We start from the raw sequence: 10496 nt of genomic DNA, 5'->3' as shown, positions 1-10496 counted from the left end.
GATCAAAATCGCAGAGCCTTCCCCCTGCCCCACCCCCAGGACATGCTTGTGTGCTTAGCCTTCAAAAGGGGGGACCTCAGCATGAAAGAAGGAAGAAGGTGGGGAATATAATCCCACAGCAGCTCCTAGACTTTGGCCTTAGAGAACTGTGGTGCATTGGGTTGGGGAATAGGATCTAGGGCCAGATGGCTGGCTGGACTTTAAATCCTCTTTCTGCTGCTCCATAGCTCTGCGGCTTTGAGCCACAATGACCCTGGTAGGCCTCAAACTCATGGTCTGCAAGATAGGAGAATCGAGAGCTCTTGCCCATCAAGCTGGGTGAGGAGAGGATGAGCTAATACACTCCTACATAGAGAAGGTAACAGGAAAGACAACTCCACCTGCTTCCTTTCAGTATCACTAGTACAGAAGCTTTGAAGAGCAGCTTGTGGTTGAGGTGAACGATGAGGGTAAGGATCAGCAAAAGTTGGAGAGAAGGGAGCCCCAAGGGTTGTCCCTCTACAAAAATATCAAAAACGAGTGAGAGAGAGAGAGAGAGAGAAAGAGAGAGAGAGAACTATTGAGATAACCTTGTCAGAACTCTGGAAAGCAGTCAAAGGTTTACAGCAACCAAACAAATGTTTTATCAAGAAAAAGGTGACTTAAAGAAGGTGGGAGAGCCTTGTGGCATTTGAACTTAGCACTGCCTCATCCTCACCCTGTGTGGTGCTGGTCTTGAGTATGGTAGTCCAGGCTTCAGTGTGGATCCTGGGCTCTGGGGGAGGGTGGATCTGACTCCCAAGGAATCATGTTTGTCTGTTTTGACTTGCTTGGGGACTCCCTTAAGGATGAACACTGGGCCATTGTTTTGCCTAACTTGGAACTCCCTTAACACAGAGAAGTGGCCAGTAGAGAGTGTTTCTTACCAGCACTGAAAAGTCAATGAACAAACAAACTGTTGACACCCGGGTCAAACAATAGATGAGCCAAAAGCCTGGGGGATAATGTGACAGTTACTTTGGGGATTAAGGGGTTTGAAAATTGCCTGCGTATAATACAGAATGCCATGTGTATGACCAGTACAGCATGTAGACTCAGACAGGACCTGAGAAGACCTAATGTTTCACCTCCAGCTTATCTTTGGGTTCAATGCAAGCAGGAAGTGAAGGCTAAGGCAGAGTTGAATGGACTGGCTAAGTGGAGGGGTGTTGCAATACAGAACTGATTTGCAAAGACCAGGGGAGTATTTCCTTTGGTTTTTTTTTTCTGGGGCTGAGGGAGGTGTTCCAGGCTTTCAAGGAAATCTCTGTCAAAACATTGCTGGCCATATCATACACAGTAAAGAAGGTAGTCTTTAAAAATAGTTCAGAAAAGTCACTAAACAAGCAACTGCAACCTACAAGGGACAACCAAAAACCTTGAGGAGAGGAACAGTCTGATTTTCAGATTTACCCTATTATAATATTCAAAATGTCTCATTTTCAACAAAAATATAACAAGACATGCAAAAACAAAAAAGAATGGCTTGCTCATAAGAAAAAGTAAGCAGAAATTAAACAGACATTACACTTACTAGAGGAAGACTTCAAATCCATTTAAGCACATTTCAATTATTGAGAATATTATTAAATATATTTTAAAAGCTATTGAAAACCATTGGCAAAGAAATAAAGGAAAATAGGGGAATATCCCCCAAAATAGAGAATATCAGTAAAGACATAGAAATTATAAAGAGGAACCAAATCGAAATTCTAGAATTAAAAAGTAGAAGAACCTAAACAAAAAAATAACTGGAGGAGTTCAACAGTAGATTTAAACAAGAAAAGGAAATAATCAGAGAATTTGAAGACAGGACAACTTAAATTATTGATGCTGAGGGGAGAAGAGAGATATTAAGGGCAGAGAGACTATATGAAGAAATATGGCCAAAACTTTTCTAAATTTTATGAAATACATGAATATGCAAATCCAGGGAGCTCAACAAACTACGTAGGACAAGCTCAAAGAGACTTACACTGAGATGTAATAATCAAATTAAAGTAAAATAAAATAAAAACAATTCCATTTACAATATCAAAAATTATGAAATACTTAGGAATAAACTTAACAAAGGAGAAGAAAGTATGGTATACTAACAACTATAAAACATTGCTGAAATAAATTAAAGATTACATAAATAAATGGAAAGGCATCTTACATTCATGGATCAGAAGACTTAACATTGTTAAGAGGGCAACAGTACCCAGAGCTACTTATGAATTCAGTGCAGTCCCTGTCAATCTTGCAAGAACCCTTTTTGCAGAAATGAAAGAGCTAATCCTAAAATTCATACGGAATTGCAAAAAACCCCGAATAGCTCTTGCAAAAGAAAAACAAAGAAGAATGAAGTTGAAGAACTTACACTTCCTGATTTCAGAACTTAACTACAAAGCTGCAATAATTAAAACAGTGTGATGCTGGCATATTGATAAATATACAGACCAATGGACTAGAAGTGGGAATTCAGAAATGAGGCTATATAACCCATTGGTTTTCAAGAGGGTGTGAAAGCCATTCAATGAAAAAAGAATAATTCATCTAACAAATGGTGCTGGAACAACTGGATATCCACTTGCAAAAAATGAAGCTTGACTGCTACCTAACACATTATGCAAAAATTAACAGAAAGTGGGTCAAAGACCCAATTTAAGAGCTAAAACTAAAACACTATTAGGAGGGGCAAGTCTTAATGATCTAAGGTTTGGTAATAGATTATTCAATATGACAGCAAAAACACAAGCAATAAAAGAAACAATTGATAAATTGGACTTTATCCTAATTAATTTTTTTTTTCTTTTTGAGACGGAATTTTGCTCTTGTTGCCCAGGCTGGAGTGCAATGGCGTGATCTTGGCTCACCACAACCTCTGCTTCCTGGGTTCAAGCGATTCTCCTGCCTCAGGCTCCCAAATAGCTGGGATTACAGGCATGCACCACCACGCTCAGCTAATTTTATATTTTTAGTAGAAATGGGGTTTCTTCATGTTGGTCAGGCTGGTCTCAAACTCCCAACCTCAGGTGATCCGTCCCCCTAGGCCTCCCAAAGTGCTGGGACTGCAGGCATGAGCCACCGTGCCCGGCCAAATTAAAAATTTTTGTGCATCAGAGGATGCTATCAAGAGAGTGAAAAGACAACCTACAGAATTAGAGAAAATATTTGCAAATTATATATTGGATAAAAGTCTAGTACCCAGATTATATACAATCTTTCAACTCAAAACCAGAGAGAAAAACAACTTAATTATAAAATGGGTAAAGAGCTTGCATACACATTTCACCAAAGAGCTTATGCAAATGGCCAGCGAGCATATAAATACTGCTGCACATCAGTAGTCATTATGGTTAACAGCAATCAAAACCACAGTGAGATATCACTCCACATCCACTAGGATGGCTATAATAAAGAGAAAAAAAGGAAAACAACAAGCGTTAGCAAGATTTTGTAGAAATTTGACCTCTTGTACCTTATTGGTAGGAGAGCAAAATGCTGCAGCTGCTGTGGGAAACAGTTCTGTGGTTCCTCAAAAAGTTGAACATAGCATCCCGATATGACTCAGCAGTTCTCCTCCTAGGCATGTATCTGAAGGAATTGAAAATAGGTATTCAAAAAAATACTTGCATGAGAATATTTATAGCAACGCTATTCACCAACAGGCAAAAGTAAAAACAACCCATATGTTCATTAACAGGTAAGTGGGTAGAAATGTATAGCCACGCCATTATTCAGTCATTAAAAGGAATGACTACGATGACACGGATGAATATTGAAACCATGATACCAAGTTAACAAAGCCAGACACAGAAGGCCACAGAGTGCATGATTCCATTTACATGAAATGTCCAGAATAGGCAAATCCAGGGAGACAGCAGATTCCTCTTGTCTGAGGCAGTGGGGAGTGACTGTCTGTTCAGCCTGGGGACTTCTTTGGGACAGATGAAAATATTCTGCAGCTCGACAGTGGTGACGGCCGCACAGCACTGAACGTGTTAGATTATACACTTTGTATAAGCCGCTGAATTGTACACTTTGTGCTTAATGTTATTTTAAGTAAATTTTATGTCAGTGAAAAAGTAAATACACAAAAGAGAAAGCCAAGGAGTGGATTCTGAAAAAATGGAATTCAATCCTGACCTAACCCCTTTCCAGCTGTGTGACCTGGACAAGTCATTTAACCTCCTCGGTCAGTTTTCTTATTTGAGATGATACTGGAAATAGCACACACATTTTGTTAGACTAAAATGCAATGATGAATGTGAATGTGGTTTTGTGCAAATAGGACGCCCCTGTGGGTCATACTAAAACAATCCCCAGGCCATGCACCTGTCACAGGAGCTGGCGGAGTGGACTGATTTTCATGAGACCCAGTGCTTAATGTGGTTCCCGCAATGTAGGTTGGGAGCAATCAGAAAACAGCATCACCCTCAACTGCCCAAGTGACAGTCAACTTGAGAGTATTAGGACCAGAAAGGGCCGTGGATATCCAGTCGTCCACACCTCCCTAATTTCCGCATCTGGCTCAAGCCTGTGATCCCGGATCTCAGACACACAACTCTGTTATTGACCCCAAGGGCTGAGGCTATAGGCACTCCTCAACCTTGCTTAATTATTGAAGTCTTTCTTAAGTGTATTTCAGTTTGAGCAATTGTTTTCCTTCTATATTTTTACCGAACGGATCCCCCAGGTGATTCAGTGGCATGGCTGGTTCTCCTTCGGTAATCGTCCAGATGACTGCAAAACCGTTTTCTCTGCTCAGAGCCCCAGTGAGGGAGAGGAGAATTTTAGACCTGGGCCAGCTCAGTGTGATGGAGGGTCGATCAAGTCCAAGGGAAGGGGAAGGTTGCGTTTCCTGGATATCCAGCTTCAGCTGATCCAGCTGTATTCCTGTACATACGGCCAGGGCAGCTCCACTCTTTGGAGGCTTGTTGGGGTTGGGGGTGGGAAAGGGGGCAGAAAAAGTGTGGCCCCAGAGTGCAGAGTGCAGGACCGGCAGGGGTCCACCTCCTCCCCAGCCTTCCTAACTGGGAGGGAATGGAGATCTGTCACTGGCTGGGGAGACCCTCACCCTGGGGAGGCGGGGCGTTTGTCCCTGCCCCCGCCACATTTGAATCCTTCCTGTATTCAGTCATTAGTTCACTGAGTCAGTGCTGGGGCCTGTGGGCATCTTTCTGTTCCTGTCTCCGCTCAGTGTCCAGCCTTCATTCCTTCTCAGCACCCCAGGGGCAGGATATCCATGGCCCCTCCATCCTCTGGTTTGGCCAGTGGGGAGTCCCAGTGGGAGAAGGGAGCAAGGGAGGACCGAGTGACAGGCAATGACTCCCCTGGACCCTCCCCGAGCCTCTCCACAGGGCCTCCCACGCCAGGCCCAGCCCAGGGCGCCACACTGCCCCCGTCTGCACCTCAGTGGATCACCGTATTAGTCTGCTTTCATGCTGCTGAGAAAGACATAACCGAGACTGGGTAATTTATAAAGAAAAAGAGGTTCAATGGACTCACAGTTCCGTGTGGCTAGGGAGGCCTCACAATCACAGCAGAAGGTGAAAGGCAGGTCTTACATGGCGGCAGCAAGAGATAACGAGAACCATGCAAGTGGGGTTTCCCTTTATAAAACCATCAGATCTCATGAGACTTATTTACTACCATGAGGACAGTATGGGGGAAACCGCCCCCATGATTTAATTACCTCCCACCGGGTTCCTCCCGTAACGTGGGAATTATGAGAGTACAATTCAAGATGAGATTTGGGTGGGGACACAGTCAAACCATGTCAATCTCTCTTCTTTAAACTCTGTTACATCACCCACACGAGTGACCTGTCTCCTACTGGGACCCTGGCTGGCCTTCACTGGACTCCGGACACGGTTGGTTGTAGGATGGGCGAGTGTCCTAACCCATGGACGGCCTGGACAGGGAGGAAAGACCTCTCCACGTGACTTTTGCCAGAGCCTCAAAGCAGCCCTCAGAGCATTCCCGCACCTCCTTTACGGGGCTCGCCTTTCCTGGAGCCTCCTCTATGTGTGGCCCTGCGTGAAGCACCTGGGCAGTGAATCAGGTGACCCACAGCCCTCTGCAGCCAGGCCACCCTGAGGGGCGGGTGAGATATTCTGCCAAGATACCACAGAAATTCTACCTATGTCCTTCCTCTTACCTCAATGAACTCCAGCATTGCAGAGCTTGGAAGAAGCTTGTGGCTTAGGGAGCTTCGTGGGGAAGATGCCATAAGAGGGGCCTTGGAGAAGAGATGGTGGCCCAGGAGGAGCTGGGCACCCTGGACAGGCAGAGCCTTCGAAAGAGGCACAGAGTTCCTTTGAAGAAGTCGGATTGGCTGTAGCTGGCAGAGGGGAACAAGAGTTGAAGCACTGGGCCACGCCCCATGGCCCCGTCCCCCACTAGAAGAGCTGCTGGTGAAGGCCCAGCTGTTCAGCTATCCTCTGCCTGGCCAGCCCTTTTCAGACAAAGCAGAGCCACTGTGAGGCCACCACCTGTGGCCGCCCTCTGGGTGGCTTCTCTGTGTTGAGGGCAGCTCCCTTGGGCAGTACATAGAACTCACCTCCCCCTTCCGCTTGGGGGGCAGGAAGTAACTCAGGCTCTGTCCATCAGAGGCTCGGATGGGAGAGTTCAATTTGTAGGAGAGTATTTGGTGGCCGAGGTAGCTGCTATGGTCTGAAAGTCTGTGTCCCCCACAAACTCACATGCTGGAACCCTAATCCGAGATAGGATGGTGTTGGAGATGAGACCTTGGGGGTGATCAGGTCAGAGAGGCAGAGCCCTCTTGAGGGGGATGAGTGCCCTTAATGAACGAGGCTCAGGGGACGGCGTGCTTCCCTCCCACTGTGAGAGGGCGCAGCCAGAAACGCCGTCTAAGACTGAGGAAATGGCCCTCACCAGCCGCTAATTTGCCAGCACTTTAATCTTGAACTTCTTGGCGTCTAGGACTGAGAGGAAGAGATGTCTGTTGTGTACAAGCCGCCAGTCTATGGTCTTTATCACAACAGCCTGAACAGACTCTGCAGAGGCTGAGGCACTTGGATTTTGGTGGTGGCAGTGGCAAGGGTCGTTCCCGAGGGGCAGCAAGGTCTGGGTGCTGACCGGAAGTGGCCCTGATGTTGGCCGCAGCATCAGGCAGCAGAGCTGGTTCCTGCATCCGGGGTCCAGGGGTGGCTGCTGTGGGGTTTCCTCCTCAGGTCGTCTCTGCATCATGGTCTCCGGCTTAGGCCCGTGCTGACCTGGGGCCTGCATCCTGGGCTCTCCCTATAAGTGAGCTGCCTGACGCTCAGTCCTGAAACTCTCTGAGCGGATTCCATGGGATCTAGCAGACACACGAGAAAGCAAGCCATGCACAGCTCTGTGGACGACCCCACCTCTCCCCGCAACCTCTCCCCCTCACCTCTCCTCCCCTCCTCTCCCCCACCTTCTCTCCTGCACCTCTCCTGCACGTCTCCACAACCTCTCCCCCACCTCTCCCCCACATCTCCCCCATATGTCCCCCCATCTCTCCCCCATCACTCCCCCCACCTCTCCCCCACCTCTCTCTCCCACCTCTCTCCCCCACCCCTCTCACTCACCTCTCCACCGGCCTCTCCTCCCACCCCTCCCCCACCCCTCTCCCACCTCTCCCCCACCTCTTTCTCCCACTTCTCCCCCACCTCTCCCCCACCTCTCCCCCACCTCTCCCCCACCTCTCTCCCCCACTTCTCTCCCCCACCTCTCCCCCAGCACTGTCAATACCAGCTTGGTCAAAGTGGAAGTCCGATTTCCTTTGCTGGGGAATGCTTGGTAGCCTTAGGAGCAGGAGAGTTGGAAGATTTTCCCATGCGCTCGTCTTTTAATCAAAGCCACTCTGGAGGCCTTGATTGCTAATCAGGGAGTGTAATGGAAACAGAGCCACACGCCCACCTTGCCATCAAGGTGCCTCTTTCTGTTTTTAAGAGCTATGAAACCATTATATAAAAACATGAAATTGTTATTTGTAAGGGACGAGCCGTAATGAAAAGAACACTCCTGAAATATCCTTTCAAAGGCAGATGGGAGAACAAAACTTTGTGGGTGTGAGGCGGCAGCAGCTCCTGGGAGGGTCAGAGGTGGGGTGAGGTCCAGGATGAAGCCCCAGGCCAGGGCAGTCTCTGCTTGGACCTGGGGCCCTGGGTTCCTGGGTGTGGCCTTGCTTTCGTGCCTCACTGAAAATGAGCTCACAGCAAGGCTGGAGGGGCAGCGAGGAAGCCCTGGTACCTGGGTTGGATGGAGCCCAGCTGAGTTTGGTTTCTGTTCTCCCACTCACAGGCTGCATGACTCTGGGCGAGGCGTGGCTTCCTCCCCTGTGACCTGGGGTAACAGTAATGCTGCTGACCTCGCAAATCCAGGCAGGGAGTCTCAGATGATCTGTGCTGTCTCCCCTCCTAGAGCCTGATGGGACGGGCCCCCAGAAGCAGCCACCTCCTGCCCCGTGGCACTGTCTGAGGAGGCCTTGCTCATCCTTCTTCAGGATCAGGACAACCATGGAGTTTCTTCTGGTGTCTGTTTCCCCAGCTACCAAGTTCACTGAGGACTTAGAGAACCACATTCGTCTAGGGGCTGGTAGGCTATGCTCCCAGCGTGGCCGGGCCTTGGCCTCTATTTCTGTTGGGTAGGGCCCTGTGTGTGTGTCTTGAGCCGTGATCAGGATGGGACAAATGAATCAGCTCTGGGTCAGGTGTCTGGTCAGCAGTGAACCAGGGGCCAGGGCAAGGCCTTCCCACACAGCTCCTGGCCTCACTGCACGTCTGTGAAATGCACAGGAGCCATGTACCGGCTGCCCTGATCCATGACCCCTGTGGGGTTCCCTGCAGGAATCCTAGGAAAAGTACACACAGAGACTCTGGAAGATATTGGTGCAATAAGAAATTCTTCCAAATCTGCAAACATCTGAAGGATGTTGACTAATGTTTGTTGTCAATCAAGCCAAAATCTGTGAAATTTGCCCTTTACTACAAGAATTAAAAATAAAAGAGCCATAAAAGCATGGATAAAGAATGGCGTATGATACATTCTACTGTAGGGCTGGCATTCTACAATTGAGGCCCAGGAGACAGGGACAGTGCTTGGTACTTGCACAGACTGTGAGCTGAGTAAAATGGCTCAACTCTGATGTGATCCTGCCCACATATACGCATACACACAGGTACACACATCCATGTACAAACCACACATGTACAGAGACATATAGGCACACACAGATATCCACAACACAAACGAGCCTGCATTGACACCCGTACATGCCCGTACTTATACACACAGAGACGTAAATGCTTGTTCACACGCACACCCACGTGCACACTCATGCACACTCACAAGGTACATGTAGGCACACGTGCAGAAGTGGCAAACACATATACACATATATGTACACACACACGAGCGTGAGCTCACAAACACAAACTTTCACACTCTGTCTGTAAAGGAACAATACCCATGGCACCCCGTCCTCCTCGCACTGTGTGTGCCCAGCTCAGAGGAGGCCACGCTGATTCTCCCCGCACGCCACAGGACCCCCTGCCCCAGTGTCTCCGGAGACCCCAGCCTCTGACTTCCCATCCTTGACACACGCTCTCGTTGCAGACATTTCACTTCTCAGAGTCTGAGACCCCTCCTGTGGATGAGCCGGGGCCTGATTTCCCAGAAACATATCCCAGGGTCTGACGAGCCCAACGTTGCTCTGGGATGTGAGGAAATAAAAGGAAGGACAGAGACACAGAGGGTTGTGCCCAGTCCTGGGAGTCCTGCAATGCTCTGCCAGGACCAGTGTTGGTCCGAGGCTGGGTCACTGCACCCTGCACCCAAAACCCAGGTCGAGGCTGAAGCCTGAAGTGGGAGCCACCTCTGAGCAGGCTGGGGAGGAGGGTGAGCACTGCTGCTCGTCCTGCAGCTGAGTGAGAGCCCCAGGACTGAAAGCTTGGTAGGCCCTTGGGTCATCCATTTCAGAGTGTTCTAAGCCGTGTCCTGTGGGACAGGTGTCCATAGGATGTTAACGGGTGTAAGCTTAGAAGATGTCTTCTGATCTAATTATTTTTGGGAACAACTGAGTTAAAATGTTTCTGGGTAGTACTGAACACTCAAGAAAGAATGGTCTTCTCCATAAATGTGAGTTGGACAATTGGATATCAGCTTGTTCATGGACTGCACTATGAGCTGTGTCCTCTCCTTGTGGAGGGGAAACAAGCTTCCTCCAGCCTGTTTCAAAAGGGCACTGATCCCACTCACCAGCGGGCTCTGCCCTCATGAAATCATGACCTCCAAAGGCCCCACCTCTGAATACTCTCACCTAGGCAATGAGTTTCATCATATGAATTTTGGGGAGGCAAACATTCAAATCATAGCATCCAAATTAAGAACTACCTTCAAAGGATTCCAGCAGGTGAGGAAGCCAGTGAGTCGGGGTGGACGGCTTGCAATGCATGCAATCAACAACCGGCTCTGATCCAGAATATGTGCAGAGTTCCATTAAA

General features: G+C 48.3%; 1 long non-coding RNA gene across 1 annotated transcript; it reads right to left on the bottom strand.

Moving 5' to 3' along the window:
• Positions 1–1736: 1736 nt before the first annotated feature.
• LOC144331033 (uncharacterized) lies at positions 1737–8302 on the bottom strand. The gene is made up of 4 exons (XR_013397869.1): positions 7744–8302; positions 6566–7324; positions 6164–6346; positions 1737–3597 (listed from the first exon to the last, which is right to left on the bottom strand). It is a non-coding gene; the product is annotated as an uncharacterized LOC144331033 (long non-coding RNA).
• Positions 8303–10496: the final 2194 nt, after the last annotated feature.

This window comes from Macaca mulatta, chromosome 9, assembly GCF_049350105.2.
Source record: "Macaca mulatta isolate MMU2019108-1 chromosome 9, T2T-MMU8v2.0, whole genome shotgun sequence".
In the NCBI taxonomy this organism is placed as follows: domain Eukaryota; kingdom Metazoa; phylum Chordata; class Mammalia; order Primates; family Cercopithecidae; genus Macaca; species Macaca mulatta.
This window is presented reverse-complemented; position numbering and strand designations above follow the sequence as displayed.